Below are 12,143 nucleotides of genomic sequence, written 5' to 3' on the forward strand. Positions count from 1 at the left end.
GCTTTCGTGGTACTTTTATTGCGAATAGGTTAGGTTTCAGTACGATTGATTGACACGTTGATCGCTACGACCATCGTTTCCATTTTTAGACTTTATAATACTTTATAATAATTATCAACGAGAAGAATATCATCAACAGGGAATTTTAACTGCTGTGAAACGAAGAATTCGCTTTCGTGGTACTTTTGTTGCGAATAGGTTAGGTTTCAGTACGACTGGTTGACACGTTGATCGCTACGATGACTTGCGTTGGCAACTGATTGCGGACCATAACGAGCGACCAAACCGTACAACAATAATTCGTCGCTCTCTTTTTGAACTCGTCGGTATGATATCACTGGATAGAAATTATTGAAAAGTTAAATTTATTATTTGTTTCGCTTGGGTTAATATACTTAAAACTATACTTAAAACTGTGAAAATATTGCAATTTTTTCTCAAAAGATTCTCGACGTGCGTGGCATGTTCCATTCCAGCGCAACAGGTTAAAACTATTTTACAATAATTATTAATGAGATGAATATCATGAAATTTCATGTATTTATTGTAATATCAATTATAGAAATTTTTCCCCCCCTAAACGTAAATTCACAACGGCAGTCAACGTGTTCAAATACGTTCAAACGTTACACGAATGTCTTAATATCGCGTCTGCAGATTAGTCAAAAAACGAATAACTTCCTGTACAAATTCAAAAGATCTCAAGTTTTTCCATTTGCTCGCCGGTAGGTAACAATTGGTAATGAAACGAAAGTTGAATTTGTTGTAAGGACTTTCCCCAACTCGCGTGTATGCCAGCCATTGTTGTGTATACGAGGCTCTCTTAGACTCAACGAAGAACTCGCGGCACGTGGAGGCGGACAGGATCTTCTTCCCTTTCCTTTCCTCGTCGCTCGCAGGCCCCGTACGGGAAATATAGGTACAAAGGATCGGGCAGAAAAGGCGGCGTAGCGAGCGGTGTAGGCACCGGTTCGCTCCTTATACGAGTGACACAGAGGCGAGCAGAGGCCGCGCCGCGCATTATTATGCGGATGATTACCGTGCTCCGAGGCAAAGGGGAGAATCGCCTCGCCTTGTCTCGGGCGGAGGACTTATTTCCTAGGGTGAAAAGAAAAGCCACGTGATAAACATCGGGGGAGCGACTCGTGAATCACGCCGCGGTTCTTCTCTCTTTCTCTCATAGAAGACGTCGCTTTCTTTCTTTCGTCGCGTCGTCTGTTTCCATCTCTTTCCGCGTCGCCTGCTCTCGAGAGGTTAATGGTATTAAGATGTTTGCTCTGGGCGCGGCGGAAGTCGGCCCGCAGCCGGAAAGGAGCCGGACAGCCGGTAAAAAGCTGGGAGAAAGTGTGCCATGAATATCTAAACGCTCGCGCGGGAAGGGCTGTAAAGTTCCTCTCAAATTCGAAACGTTGTTGTACCAAACGACGAGCGTTAAAAAGGTGTACATTCTGCTTGTGATTTTACTCACTAGATGTTCACGCCAATGAGATTGTATTTACTTTTGTGCTTTGACTTTTTCTTCGTTTTTCTTTTTTGTATGTTTTTAATAGGAATAAAGTTACTTCTCCTGTTTGCTGTAATAATAAATAAATCTTAGGCTCTCAAACTCCAACTTCTCCGTTATTTCTGTATATTTTTAACGCGAATGAAGTTATTTTCTTTTTTTCTTTTGTTATATAGTGTATTTTTTCGTTTCAACGTCTATTGTAATAATAAATAAATCTCAAGCTTCCAAATTTCAATCTCTTCGTTATTTTCGTATATTTTTAACACGAATAAAGTTATTTTCTTTTTTTTTTTTTTGTTATAGTGTATTTTCTCGTTTCAACGTTTATTGTAATAATAAATAAATCTCAAGCTTTCAAATTTCAACCTCTTCGTTATTTTCGTATATTTTTAACATGAATAAAGTTATTTTTTTTTTATTATAGTGTATTTTCTCGTTTCAACGTTTATTGTAATAATAAATAAATCTCAAGCTTTCAAATTTCAGCCTCTTCGTTATTTTCGTATATTTTTAACACGAATTTTCTTTTTTTTTTTTGTTATTGTGTATTTTCTCGTTTCAACGTTTATTCTAATAATAAATAAATCTCAAGCTCTTCGTTATTTTCGTATATTATTAATACGCATAAAGTTATTTTCTTCTTTTTTCTTGTCATATAGTGTATTTTCTGGTTCCAACATTTATCGTGACAAATGAGTCTCAAGCTCTCAAACAGCACTAAAAAAAATGTATAATCTTACAAACTACACACATTTTTAGTGTTTTAGCGCGCGGTATTTAAGGACAGTTTACTCGAAACGTGTTAAATACACGTATGTAAGTTTGAAAAGACCATCAGCTCTATTTCTGACACGTTCGGTGCTTCGCGAATACGATTGTTCGACAGACGGCGAGCGTGCTCGTTGGGGCTCTTTATTATTTCATTAAAATCAATGACGCCTGAAAAGGCGTTTCGCTCGTTAATACACCCCTCCCGAGCGCACGTGTTGCTGAAAGTAAGCATGTTCCTTAAGCGGAAACAATAGATTCCTCGCACCTGAGGCTGGACGATAGAGCAAATCGTCGCTCGGTCGGTGCGATAACGGCAAGTTTATCCAAAAGATCGTACGGAGAGATCCGCGTTCGGTTTGTCCGCTCGTAAATTCCGGCGAATCGAATCGGATATCACGATCGGCAATGGCCTTCTCTGCCCCGCGATTCGTCCACGAACGTGTCACTTTGTTTCCTTTAAACTTCGAAGTTTACGGCGTCCGCCATTTCTGCACGCCTAACTTTGCATCGAGTTGCCTTTCTCGGCCGCGTTCCTGCGCGTTTCTCTCCCCTATTGTCCTTCGAAACGGGACAACGTGCTTCTTTCGAAGAAACACACGTGTAAATTCTATGGAAACACGCGGTTATCAATGTTGTCACGTTCGAAAGATAGAGAGAAATTGAACTGTGTCGCAGGGGATGTTGCTAGGCTGGATTTGTTTCCGGTGTATATTCGTCGGAAATGTTCGAAAGGTTCGTTCTTAATGCGAGTTTGAAAGCTGCAGCAGAGGGTAAACGTTCACAAGAGGCACAATCATTGTTCGAGATTCCTAATTTCTGATTTTTACAATTCTTACAGTATTAAATGTGTTCTGGCTTTTGTAGAATTTGTCCTGTCGTTTGTAGAATTTGTTCTGTCTTTTGTAGAATTTGTCTTGTTTAAACTTTGCTTTTTGTTATTTATTTTAAAATCCGTCCCACCATTTTCAATTCGCCCTAAGGACTGATAATAAATCTAGGCTCGAGTACCTGGTTTAGCTTTGTCGATGTTCATTTTCTTCAGTGTCGTTCCGGACAGCCAACTGAAACGTACTGTGAAATATCTGAAATCTTCAATGTCTTTTCCAACTAAAAAACAGGTTGAGTTTCGTCATTTAACATTTTTCTTGTCAAAATTAATATTAATTTCTGTTTGAACAGAAACTGTAATTAATAATAAATCCATTTACTTTATTTCTCATTTAGATGCAGAATATTTTGAGTATTGTTGTTTTGGTGTTAATAAATATTTTCATTTGTTTGTTTATATTTTTGTTTGAAGCAAAAAAGAGTCAAGTGTATATACTATAAGTGAAAGTGTTAATAACTTGTGCTACGATTTGAGCGAAGTTCAAATCCGTGCAAGTAATTAAGTTCAAAGTAGGATTTTTTAATTTTCTTTTATTGTCGCATAAAATAAACGTTTCAACGCGTTCTATTTTCCAACGTTGACAATATTTTTAACGAATCTCGTCTCGTCTGTTTCAGGTAAAATACATTTCGTCTCGTGAAAGTTGCGATTCTTCGTATTTGCATTTGTGAGTACACGGAATGATTATTTTATTTTGTTTCTTATATACCACTGCAATCAATATTAAACACTCATTAATTTAGCTAACACGATAATTAAAAGGGTAAAGCTGTTTTTCTCGTTCTTCTATCATTTCTATGAATGTTCTAAGAATATCTGGAATTATCTAATCTGAATTATTGAGCTGTCATCGCAGCGAAGAGTATGACTGTATCAATGACAATGAAAAAATTATCGATAATTTAAACTTATACATATAACTTGAAAAAAAATAGACCGTACAACGATCCACTTTGTCTTGTTTTAAATCGTGTTGTAAAAATCAAATTTCCATTTTGATTTTTACATCGTGCAGCAAACAGACGTAGTAAAAGCACGAAAAGTAATAAAACGAAGAGTATTTGAATGAATGTCAGGTTCGTCCAAGTTGGAAAGCGGCGTTTGTTGCCCCGGGTGTAATTCCAAATTGACACGAGAGATAGAGTCGTCGGGTTCTCATTGCCGGGTTTAATAACGGTGGTAAGAAGGGACCGGAGCCTGTCGAGCTCGCTATGAATCATCGTTGACAGGTAAAGGTAGAATCCGTTTCCTCAACTGGGACGCATTATGCTTCCAGGGAAATTGCAACATGCAGCGAGGGCCATTAAACGCGGCAATCAGCTGACCGCGCTGGGAAAAGTCGGACGTTGCGCAATATCACTGATACCACGCTGGTCACTTGTTCGCGAATTCTCTCACAAAATCCAGGAAACCGCAAAGTTAACTCCCGTCATAATTATTACCAAGCAATGACAGTACTTTTTGATATTTTAACAATTATCGAGCAACGGTAGATAAGAGAGCTGCACTTAAAATGGCAAAATGGTAAAATTTGTAATTTTTACAAATTTGGTGATTTGGTATCACATTTTGAAGAAGTATCATAATATAATATATAATATTTATAATATTATATATTATATTATAATATTATACAATATATATAATATATAAAAATTTAATATATAATATATAGTAACAATATTTATTATATTTATAATATAATATGTATATATAATAAATATTATTACTATATATAAGTATATATTATATATTAAATTTTTATATATAAATATGAAATTTATATATAGAAATATAAATATATACTATTATTATATATAAATATATATATTAGTAAATATTATGTTGCATAAAAAAATTAGTTCATTTCGCGAAGAATATTATTACGTACAAAGAGTATTATACGAATGTTAGTTTACAGGTAATTATATCGAGTTCAGTAGCTTAACCATTTGCGCTGGCAACTGATTGCGGACCATAACGAGTGACCGTGTAATAAACCGTATGCAACAATTCGTCGCTTTCTTTTTCAAAATTCTCGTCGGTATGATATCACCGAATAGATATGATCGAGAACTGATAAATTTATTGTTTGTTTTGCCTGTATTTCGCTTTGCCGAAATATACTTAATATATTATACTGAGGAAATATTGCAATTTTGGAACAAAAAAAATTCTCGACGCGCGTGGCACGACATTCCAGCGCAAGAGGTTAACCACTTGATTGTGGACCATAACGAGTGACCGTGTAATAAACCGTATGCAACAATTCGTCGCTTTCTTTTTCAAAATTCTCGTCGGTATGACATCACCGAATAGATATGATCGAGAACTGATAAATTTATTGTTTGTTTTGCCTGTATTTCGTTTTGCCGAAATATACTTAATATATTATACTGAGGAAATATTGCAATTTTGGAACAAAAAAAATTCTCGACGCGCGTGGCACGACATTCCAGCGCAAGAGGTTAACCACTTGATTGCGGACCATAACGAGTGACCGTGTAATAAACCGTATGCAACAATTCGTCGCTTTCTTTTTCAAAATTCTCGTCGGTATGACATCACCGAATAGATATGATCGAGAATTGATAAATTTATTGTTTGTTTTGCCTGTATTTCGTTTCGCTGAAATACACTTAATACCGAGGAAAATATTGCAATTTTGGAATAAAAAAATTCTCGACGTGCGTGGCACGTAGATTGTCGCGTGTTAGTCAAAACCGGCACTGGGCGACGAATCCGCGTTGTGAACTGATTGCGAGTCGGTCATTAGCGAGCGGCAATTTCCATCATGAGCTAAAGATATAGATAAAGATCGCGTTAATGACGAATCGAGCGAGAACAAAGGTGGCACGAGGGAGAATAGCCAAGGAGATTAACGAGCGGCGCGCGTGTTGCCATGAGAGAGGCAGATCAGGGGATCAGGAAATCCTTGCTTTGCAGGCCAGACTAAGCAGCCACGCAGCTACTCTCATTTCGAGCGGCGCGCGTGACAGGTTAGAGCAGACGATGTCCGTCTCTCCTCTCTCGATCCACCCCGTTTTCCTTTTCCAGCGAATCTGACACTGAACTCGATCGTTGATCTCATTCAGGGTCGAGTGTTCCTCAAGTTCCTCGAGTTACGTTCCGTGTTCTTGTTGCTGCCGTCCGTCGGTTTCTCTCGGCCGTTTAGCGCCTACCATTGTACGCGAGACCTTCTTCTTTCTTGATCGAATGCCTATTCCCGATCTGCAATCGATCCGCGATCCGAGCAATTTCAAGGGGATATATTCTCCGATGTTGTTGCTACACGAACGATTTTCTTCTTCCCTCGTCTCGTTTTATTGCAAGTTCAGAGTACCTCTGCGCGATTATTCTATGGAAGATTGCGCTATACTCTGGTTGTACGTAACGAGACGTTATTAGTCCACTTTGGTTACAGTGTCTGCAAACTTTCGAGATGATTAATTCTCGATGATGGTAAGAGACGTGAGGAATAATGATAATAATAATGTTATTCGTTAAAAAAAAAAAAAAAAAATGCATAAATTTGAATCGATAAATATCACAAATATCACTCACATCACTGAGTGAGAATTTCAACCATTTTCAGTTCGGGTGACTGACACTTTGTGTATCTTATTTTGCATAGAGGCACGTGATAAAACAGGAAGGGAACGAAGATAAATGAAGCAAGAGCATAAAAAGTGAAAGTAAAATATACTATAGCGCTTGAAAGTAGACATGATCTTTATAACTCATAAAACTAAAACTCCTTGAGAGTTGTGGAACTTTGTGAAACGATTTTCTTCGACGTACATACACACGTGAATGTGTTGTTACAGTAGGATCGTTATTAGCAGAATACTCGTGAAACAAATAATTATTTTACTCGGTAATTAAGCAGAGAAGTAATTTAATATTTCACTTATTACGCAATCCATCGACGTCGAATATTTTCTGCTAAGAAAAAGCTAACGAATAATAATGTGTGTCGCATAAAATAATTATTAACTCTTATGTTTGATGATAATAATGATCGAGGTTTGCTCAATCGTTGAAAATTGAAATTGGAACAATATAATAAAGTTAATTTCAAGCAAGAGAAGTATCTTTCCATAGTGATAAATAGTTTAATTATTACACAGTCCATCGACATCAAACTTGATATTGAATATTTTACGAAAGAGTTAACTAACAGTAACAATGTGTATCAATATAAAATTATTATTAATTTTTTAATAATAATAATTATTATTCTATCACTCCATTCTGAACAATAATAATAATAACCGAGGTTTGTTCAACGATTGAAAATCGTGAAACGTGGAAAGATGTGATCGATTAACATATTACGTGGAAACTCGAAGGAAATGTCGTCGGAGCGGAAGTTGCGCATCAACTGTGTTGCCTACGATCAATGTTGCCCGTCCTACTGCCTTTTCGAATCATGTGAGATTCACAATAGATCAGCGGCTCTCAAACGATACTTTCCAATCGTTCAGGAAACATCTTTATGAAAATTATAGTTGTATGACTTCGTGCTGCGATCCCTGACTTTTAACTCGTAAATTCATCTCAAGTTCTTCGTTGCTTTCCTCGCGAACGTATCAATTTCTGCTGAATTATCGGTTCACCGTGATAACAGATTGACAAATCACGGTTATTGACAGCAATTTATATTATCAGTGTGGTTCGATTAATTTAATGGAAAGTGTTTTGTTGTCACTTTAAGAAATTTAATCGTCTCGCTCGTCACGCGATATAGATAAAGGAATTAATAATTATTAGATTGGTTTATATAATACATAACTTTGATTTCAACTTTGTACGCTCACTTTCTCTGTCATTACTTTATACAACATTTCTTTTATGATCATCGATTAATTTTGCTTTAGTAAGCGTTATATGTTCTACTTACTAACTTAAACATGAGAAATTTCGTAAGGTCTCCCGTGTGATGGAAGTTGTTTAATAATGGCAAATGGTGACAAATCATTACGTATATTGAATAATATTATAATATATAATAACATTTACTGCCGGACAAAGAACGAGTTTCTATATTAAAAACTAAAACTTAGAGCATCGTCGCTAGAAAATTGGCATAATTAGAGTAAATTTTAGTAAAGAAAATTTAGAGAATCTTTAAAAGCATACAGATCTTTCTGTCAAAAATTTGATTATCGTGTAATTATCGTGTGAAAACTATCGTTGAAGGTACGAATAAAACGATTTTTACAGAATTTAATTTCTTGATATTGTAATATAGGGTGGGCCAAAAGTTTCTTCCCACTTATTTTTTTGATAACACATCAAAATATAAGAGAAAACCTGATTTTGTTAATTTTAAATTATATGATTTCGTTTTTTTGTGTAAACTTTAATTTGCAGAAAGAAAAGAAAATTAAAAAAAATATATAATAAATACATTATAAGAAAAACTGATTTCATTAATTTTAAATTATATTTAAGTCCAGCCATGATTTCGTTTTTTTGTGTAAACTTTAATCCGTGAAAAAAAAAGAAAATTAAAGAAAAATATACAATAAAAAAAATTACGGATTTATTCTAGTAGGAAGTGAGTTTTGGTCCACTCTATATTTGACGAGATCCTTCAAGAAATAATACAAGACTCCGCAAATGTAAAAAAAGGTTTCAACTGATTGAAACTGAAATTATACAGGAAGATATACAGACGGTTACATAAAAATTCATTAGATTCTACATGTCTTCTCGCATGTTTCGAACGTATCTTAATAGAAATTGTTTGAACCAACACTATCGGATCAGATCACCGTTAGTTTGTTGTATCGCTTACAAAATCTCACGAACTTCTCACTCAGTAAAATTACCAACTATCGCTTACAAAAGAAAAAGAGAAGTCTCCGCTAGCAACAGAAATATTTAACTATTACTCCGGCTCACTCTATGTACGATATAACACTATCTTCGATACCAATCTAGGAGTTACTGCAACGCTCTTATTAAACTCAGTTGCGCTCGCTCGTGATATTAGTAATACTCCAGTGCTGTCTGATACTAATTAGCAACCGGCGAGTTTATTTTTCACAAGGAGTTAACGTGTCGAATATACTTCCTCGATGCTGGATTCCAGATTGCACAAATCTGGATGAACGTTCGTATTACGAGAAAACAAGGAAATAGTACTGAACAGTTTAGTTTGTTCCTAATGTAATCGTGGATCCACAAAATTTGTGGATGATGATTTATCCAGTAGTCTAGCTATTGTTATTCAGCTCAACTTCAATCTAAAATTAGTTGTTTAAATCTAACTCGAACTCGGCTAATTGCGGACCGAACGAACGTGGAAGATTTGCTTGGCTGTTGTTATTTAGCTGAATTTTAAGCTAAAATTAGTTGTTTAAATTTAACTTGAACTCGGCTAATTGCGGACTGGACGAACACGTTTAACTTTCCCTCGGAAGCAAATTAAAAGTCTTACCTTAAGAAAGCCTATCTTGCATCATTTTCATATTATTCATCGAGTCGAGCAAAACGAAAAAAAAAAAAAAAATATTTCGAGAAAGCATAAAATGCTATAATAATTAAAAATTCTGAACTTGAATATAATTTAAAATTAGTAAAATCAATTTTTTCTTATAGTTTTATTAAGAAAAAGAAAAAATACGTAGGAAGAAACTTTTGGCCCACCCTATATGCGTCTGTAAAAATCCTCAACGACAGCTTTCACGCGATAATTCCTATAACTGAACGAATTTTTGACGAAGAAATTGCATCACACGTCTGGCAATATAATTGCACGGTAAAATAAGTAAAACGGTTTTTCCAGTAGTAGTACACGTGAAACAATCGTGCAGGCAGTCTTCTTAATGAATAGTCAACGTGTCTATTACGCATCGGTGATTGCCGAGTGGTAATGCAATAATAATGTTTAATCACGTCCCTTCGATGTTTGCTTAAAATAAGGTTTCACTTCGGTGAAAGTTTGCTGACCTTTTCCCTGTCGTAGTCAACATACAAACGTGTAATCGAACAATTATTTCAAGGATTTTATCTCGTCTCGAGATTCAACATCGGTAATGATCGGTTAGTCGAGACAGCGACTCGTTTAAACAGGAGAAGAAGCTTTTCTTCGGGAAGTGTGTGTAATCGTGGTCACTTTCTTCCGATATCTGATATTTCAGTCTTTCTGCAGTCTTAATCGTTGTTTAAATAGCTTAAATATCTTGTTTAAATAGTTAAATATCTTTCTAAAGGTCTTGTTTAAATAGTTTAAATATTTTAAATAGTTTAAATATCTTTCTAAATATATCTTGTTTAAATAGTTTAAATATCTTTCTAAATATTTTAAGTTTATATGTTTAAGTAGTTCAAATATCTTTCTAAATGTCTTTCTAAACTCGTGGATGACGACTCGACGAGTCATATGCAAATTTTTGTTTGCTCGTGAAGTAAGTATCGCGTATGACGATTGTATTGTGTAAGATTTCTAGCTCGAATTCTTGGTGGAAAATGGAACAAAACAAATTGTAACCAGGGATCGAAAAAATTAAAAAAGTTTTAAATAATAGGTTTCGTATAGAACTTTCTCGAGAAATGTTCTTACATTGCAAGTCCTGGTCAGAACAGATAATAAATAAATAGTAGGTACTATTATAGTACTTATAAAATATAAAATAAAATAGAATATAAAATATAAAATAATAGAGCTTATAAAATATAAAATAAAATAAAATAAAATATAAAATAAAAATGTTTCTGTCTGAGTGACAATTATCCGAGGAATAATTTGTTTATGAATATTAAAAAAATTCTCAACACTCGTACCTAGCGAATACTGTTCATTTCGAATATAGAAATACTCGAACATAGAAATGGATTTTTAATTAAAATTTGTTTCCATTACTTTTGTTACATCGATCCTGAAATATCTGTTGCGCGGTGGCACATCTCTCTATAAAAATTCCACAGAAAAGCAGATACTGTTTTTTCGAACGGAATTTTCACTTTTAAAAAGAACCTCGTCGAATCTCGATCCCTGATTGTAACTACAGTTATGTGCTCAATCAAGGAGTCAAATAAATCACCGTAACAAAGGTTGATAATTTCCAAGACGATAGCTTTCCAATACGGCGTCTCTTAAAGGTCACTGACAATTGAATGACATTTTGAATCCTCATTAATCGAGGCACACTTTTCCATGGCTACCGAAAAGGAGCGCGCTCGACGACTACCATACATACCACAGTATACAAGCCGAGCGTTTTGCCTCCGTGTATCTTCTCCCTGTTGTTCCCTGCTCGTCACAGGCAATTATTACAAGAAGTGCTTTGACACAAAAGCCCCGTTTCCTCTTACTTTCCTGCTTTGCCGCTTGACTAGTCGCATTACGATGCTCCTGAACATCGGCGGAAACGCGTGGCACATACGTTTTTTTTTTTTTTTTTTTTTTTTTTTCTTTCTTTTTTTGCTAGTTGTGTGAATTCTTGGCGGAAAATTGTGAGGTTGAAATTTCATTTCTTTCTTCGTTTAAATATTTTGTTCAATTTCCAAATGAAATATGATTTAGCATCGTAAAATTATTAAATATCGTTGAAATCTCTGAAATATACAAAAAAAATTTCTTATTCTCGTCACTATGTTAATTCTGACAAGTTAAAAAGTTGCTGCAGTCGCCTTTTTTAGGAAGCAGGTTAGCTTGGTTATCTCTGTTCAAGGAAATTTCAGTCAAAGAAATTTCCCTGGGGTTCGAAGCCCAAGATGGCTTGGCCCAGGGTTAACTCCCTGAAACACTTTATGTACTCTCGTTCGACTTTCGTTAATAGTTAGGTCGTACGTTGGATTGAATCGATCGAATTGCTGTTAACTAATACGATTGTCCTCATAGTACGGAATTCGAGGCAACTTGGGAGCTTGCTGCCTCGAAACTTAATGGAATTCTGGTTTCTAAAACCGTTACTGAAACCGCGGTTATATAAAAGCTCGCGAGTATTTTCCTGGGACTCCTGG

Source organism: Frieseomelitta varia, unplaced genomic scaffold (genome assembly GCF_011392965.1).
Source record: "Frieseomelitta varia isolate USP_RPSP 00005682 unplaced genomic scaffold, Fvar_1.2 scaffold_395, whole genome shotgun sequence".
Lineage (NCBI taxonomy): Eukaryota > Metazoa > Arthropoda > Insecta > Hymenoptera > Apidae > Frieseomelitta > Frieseomelitta varia.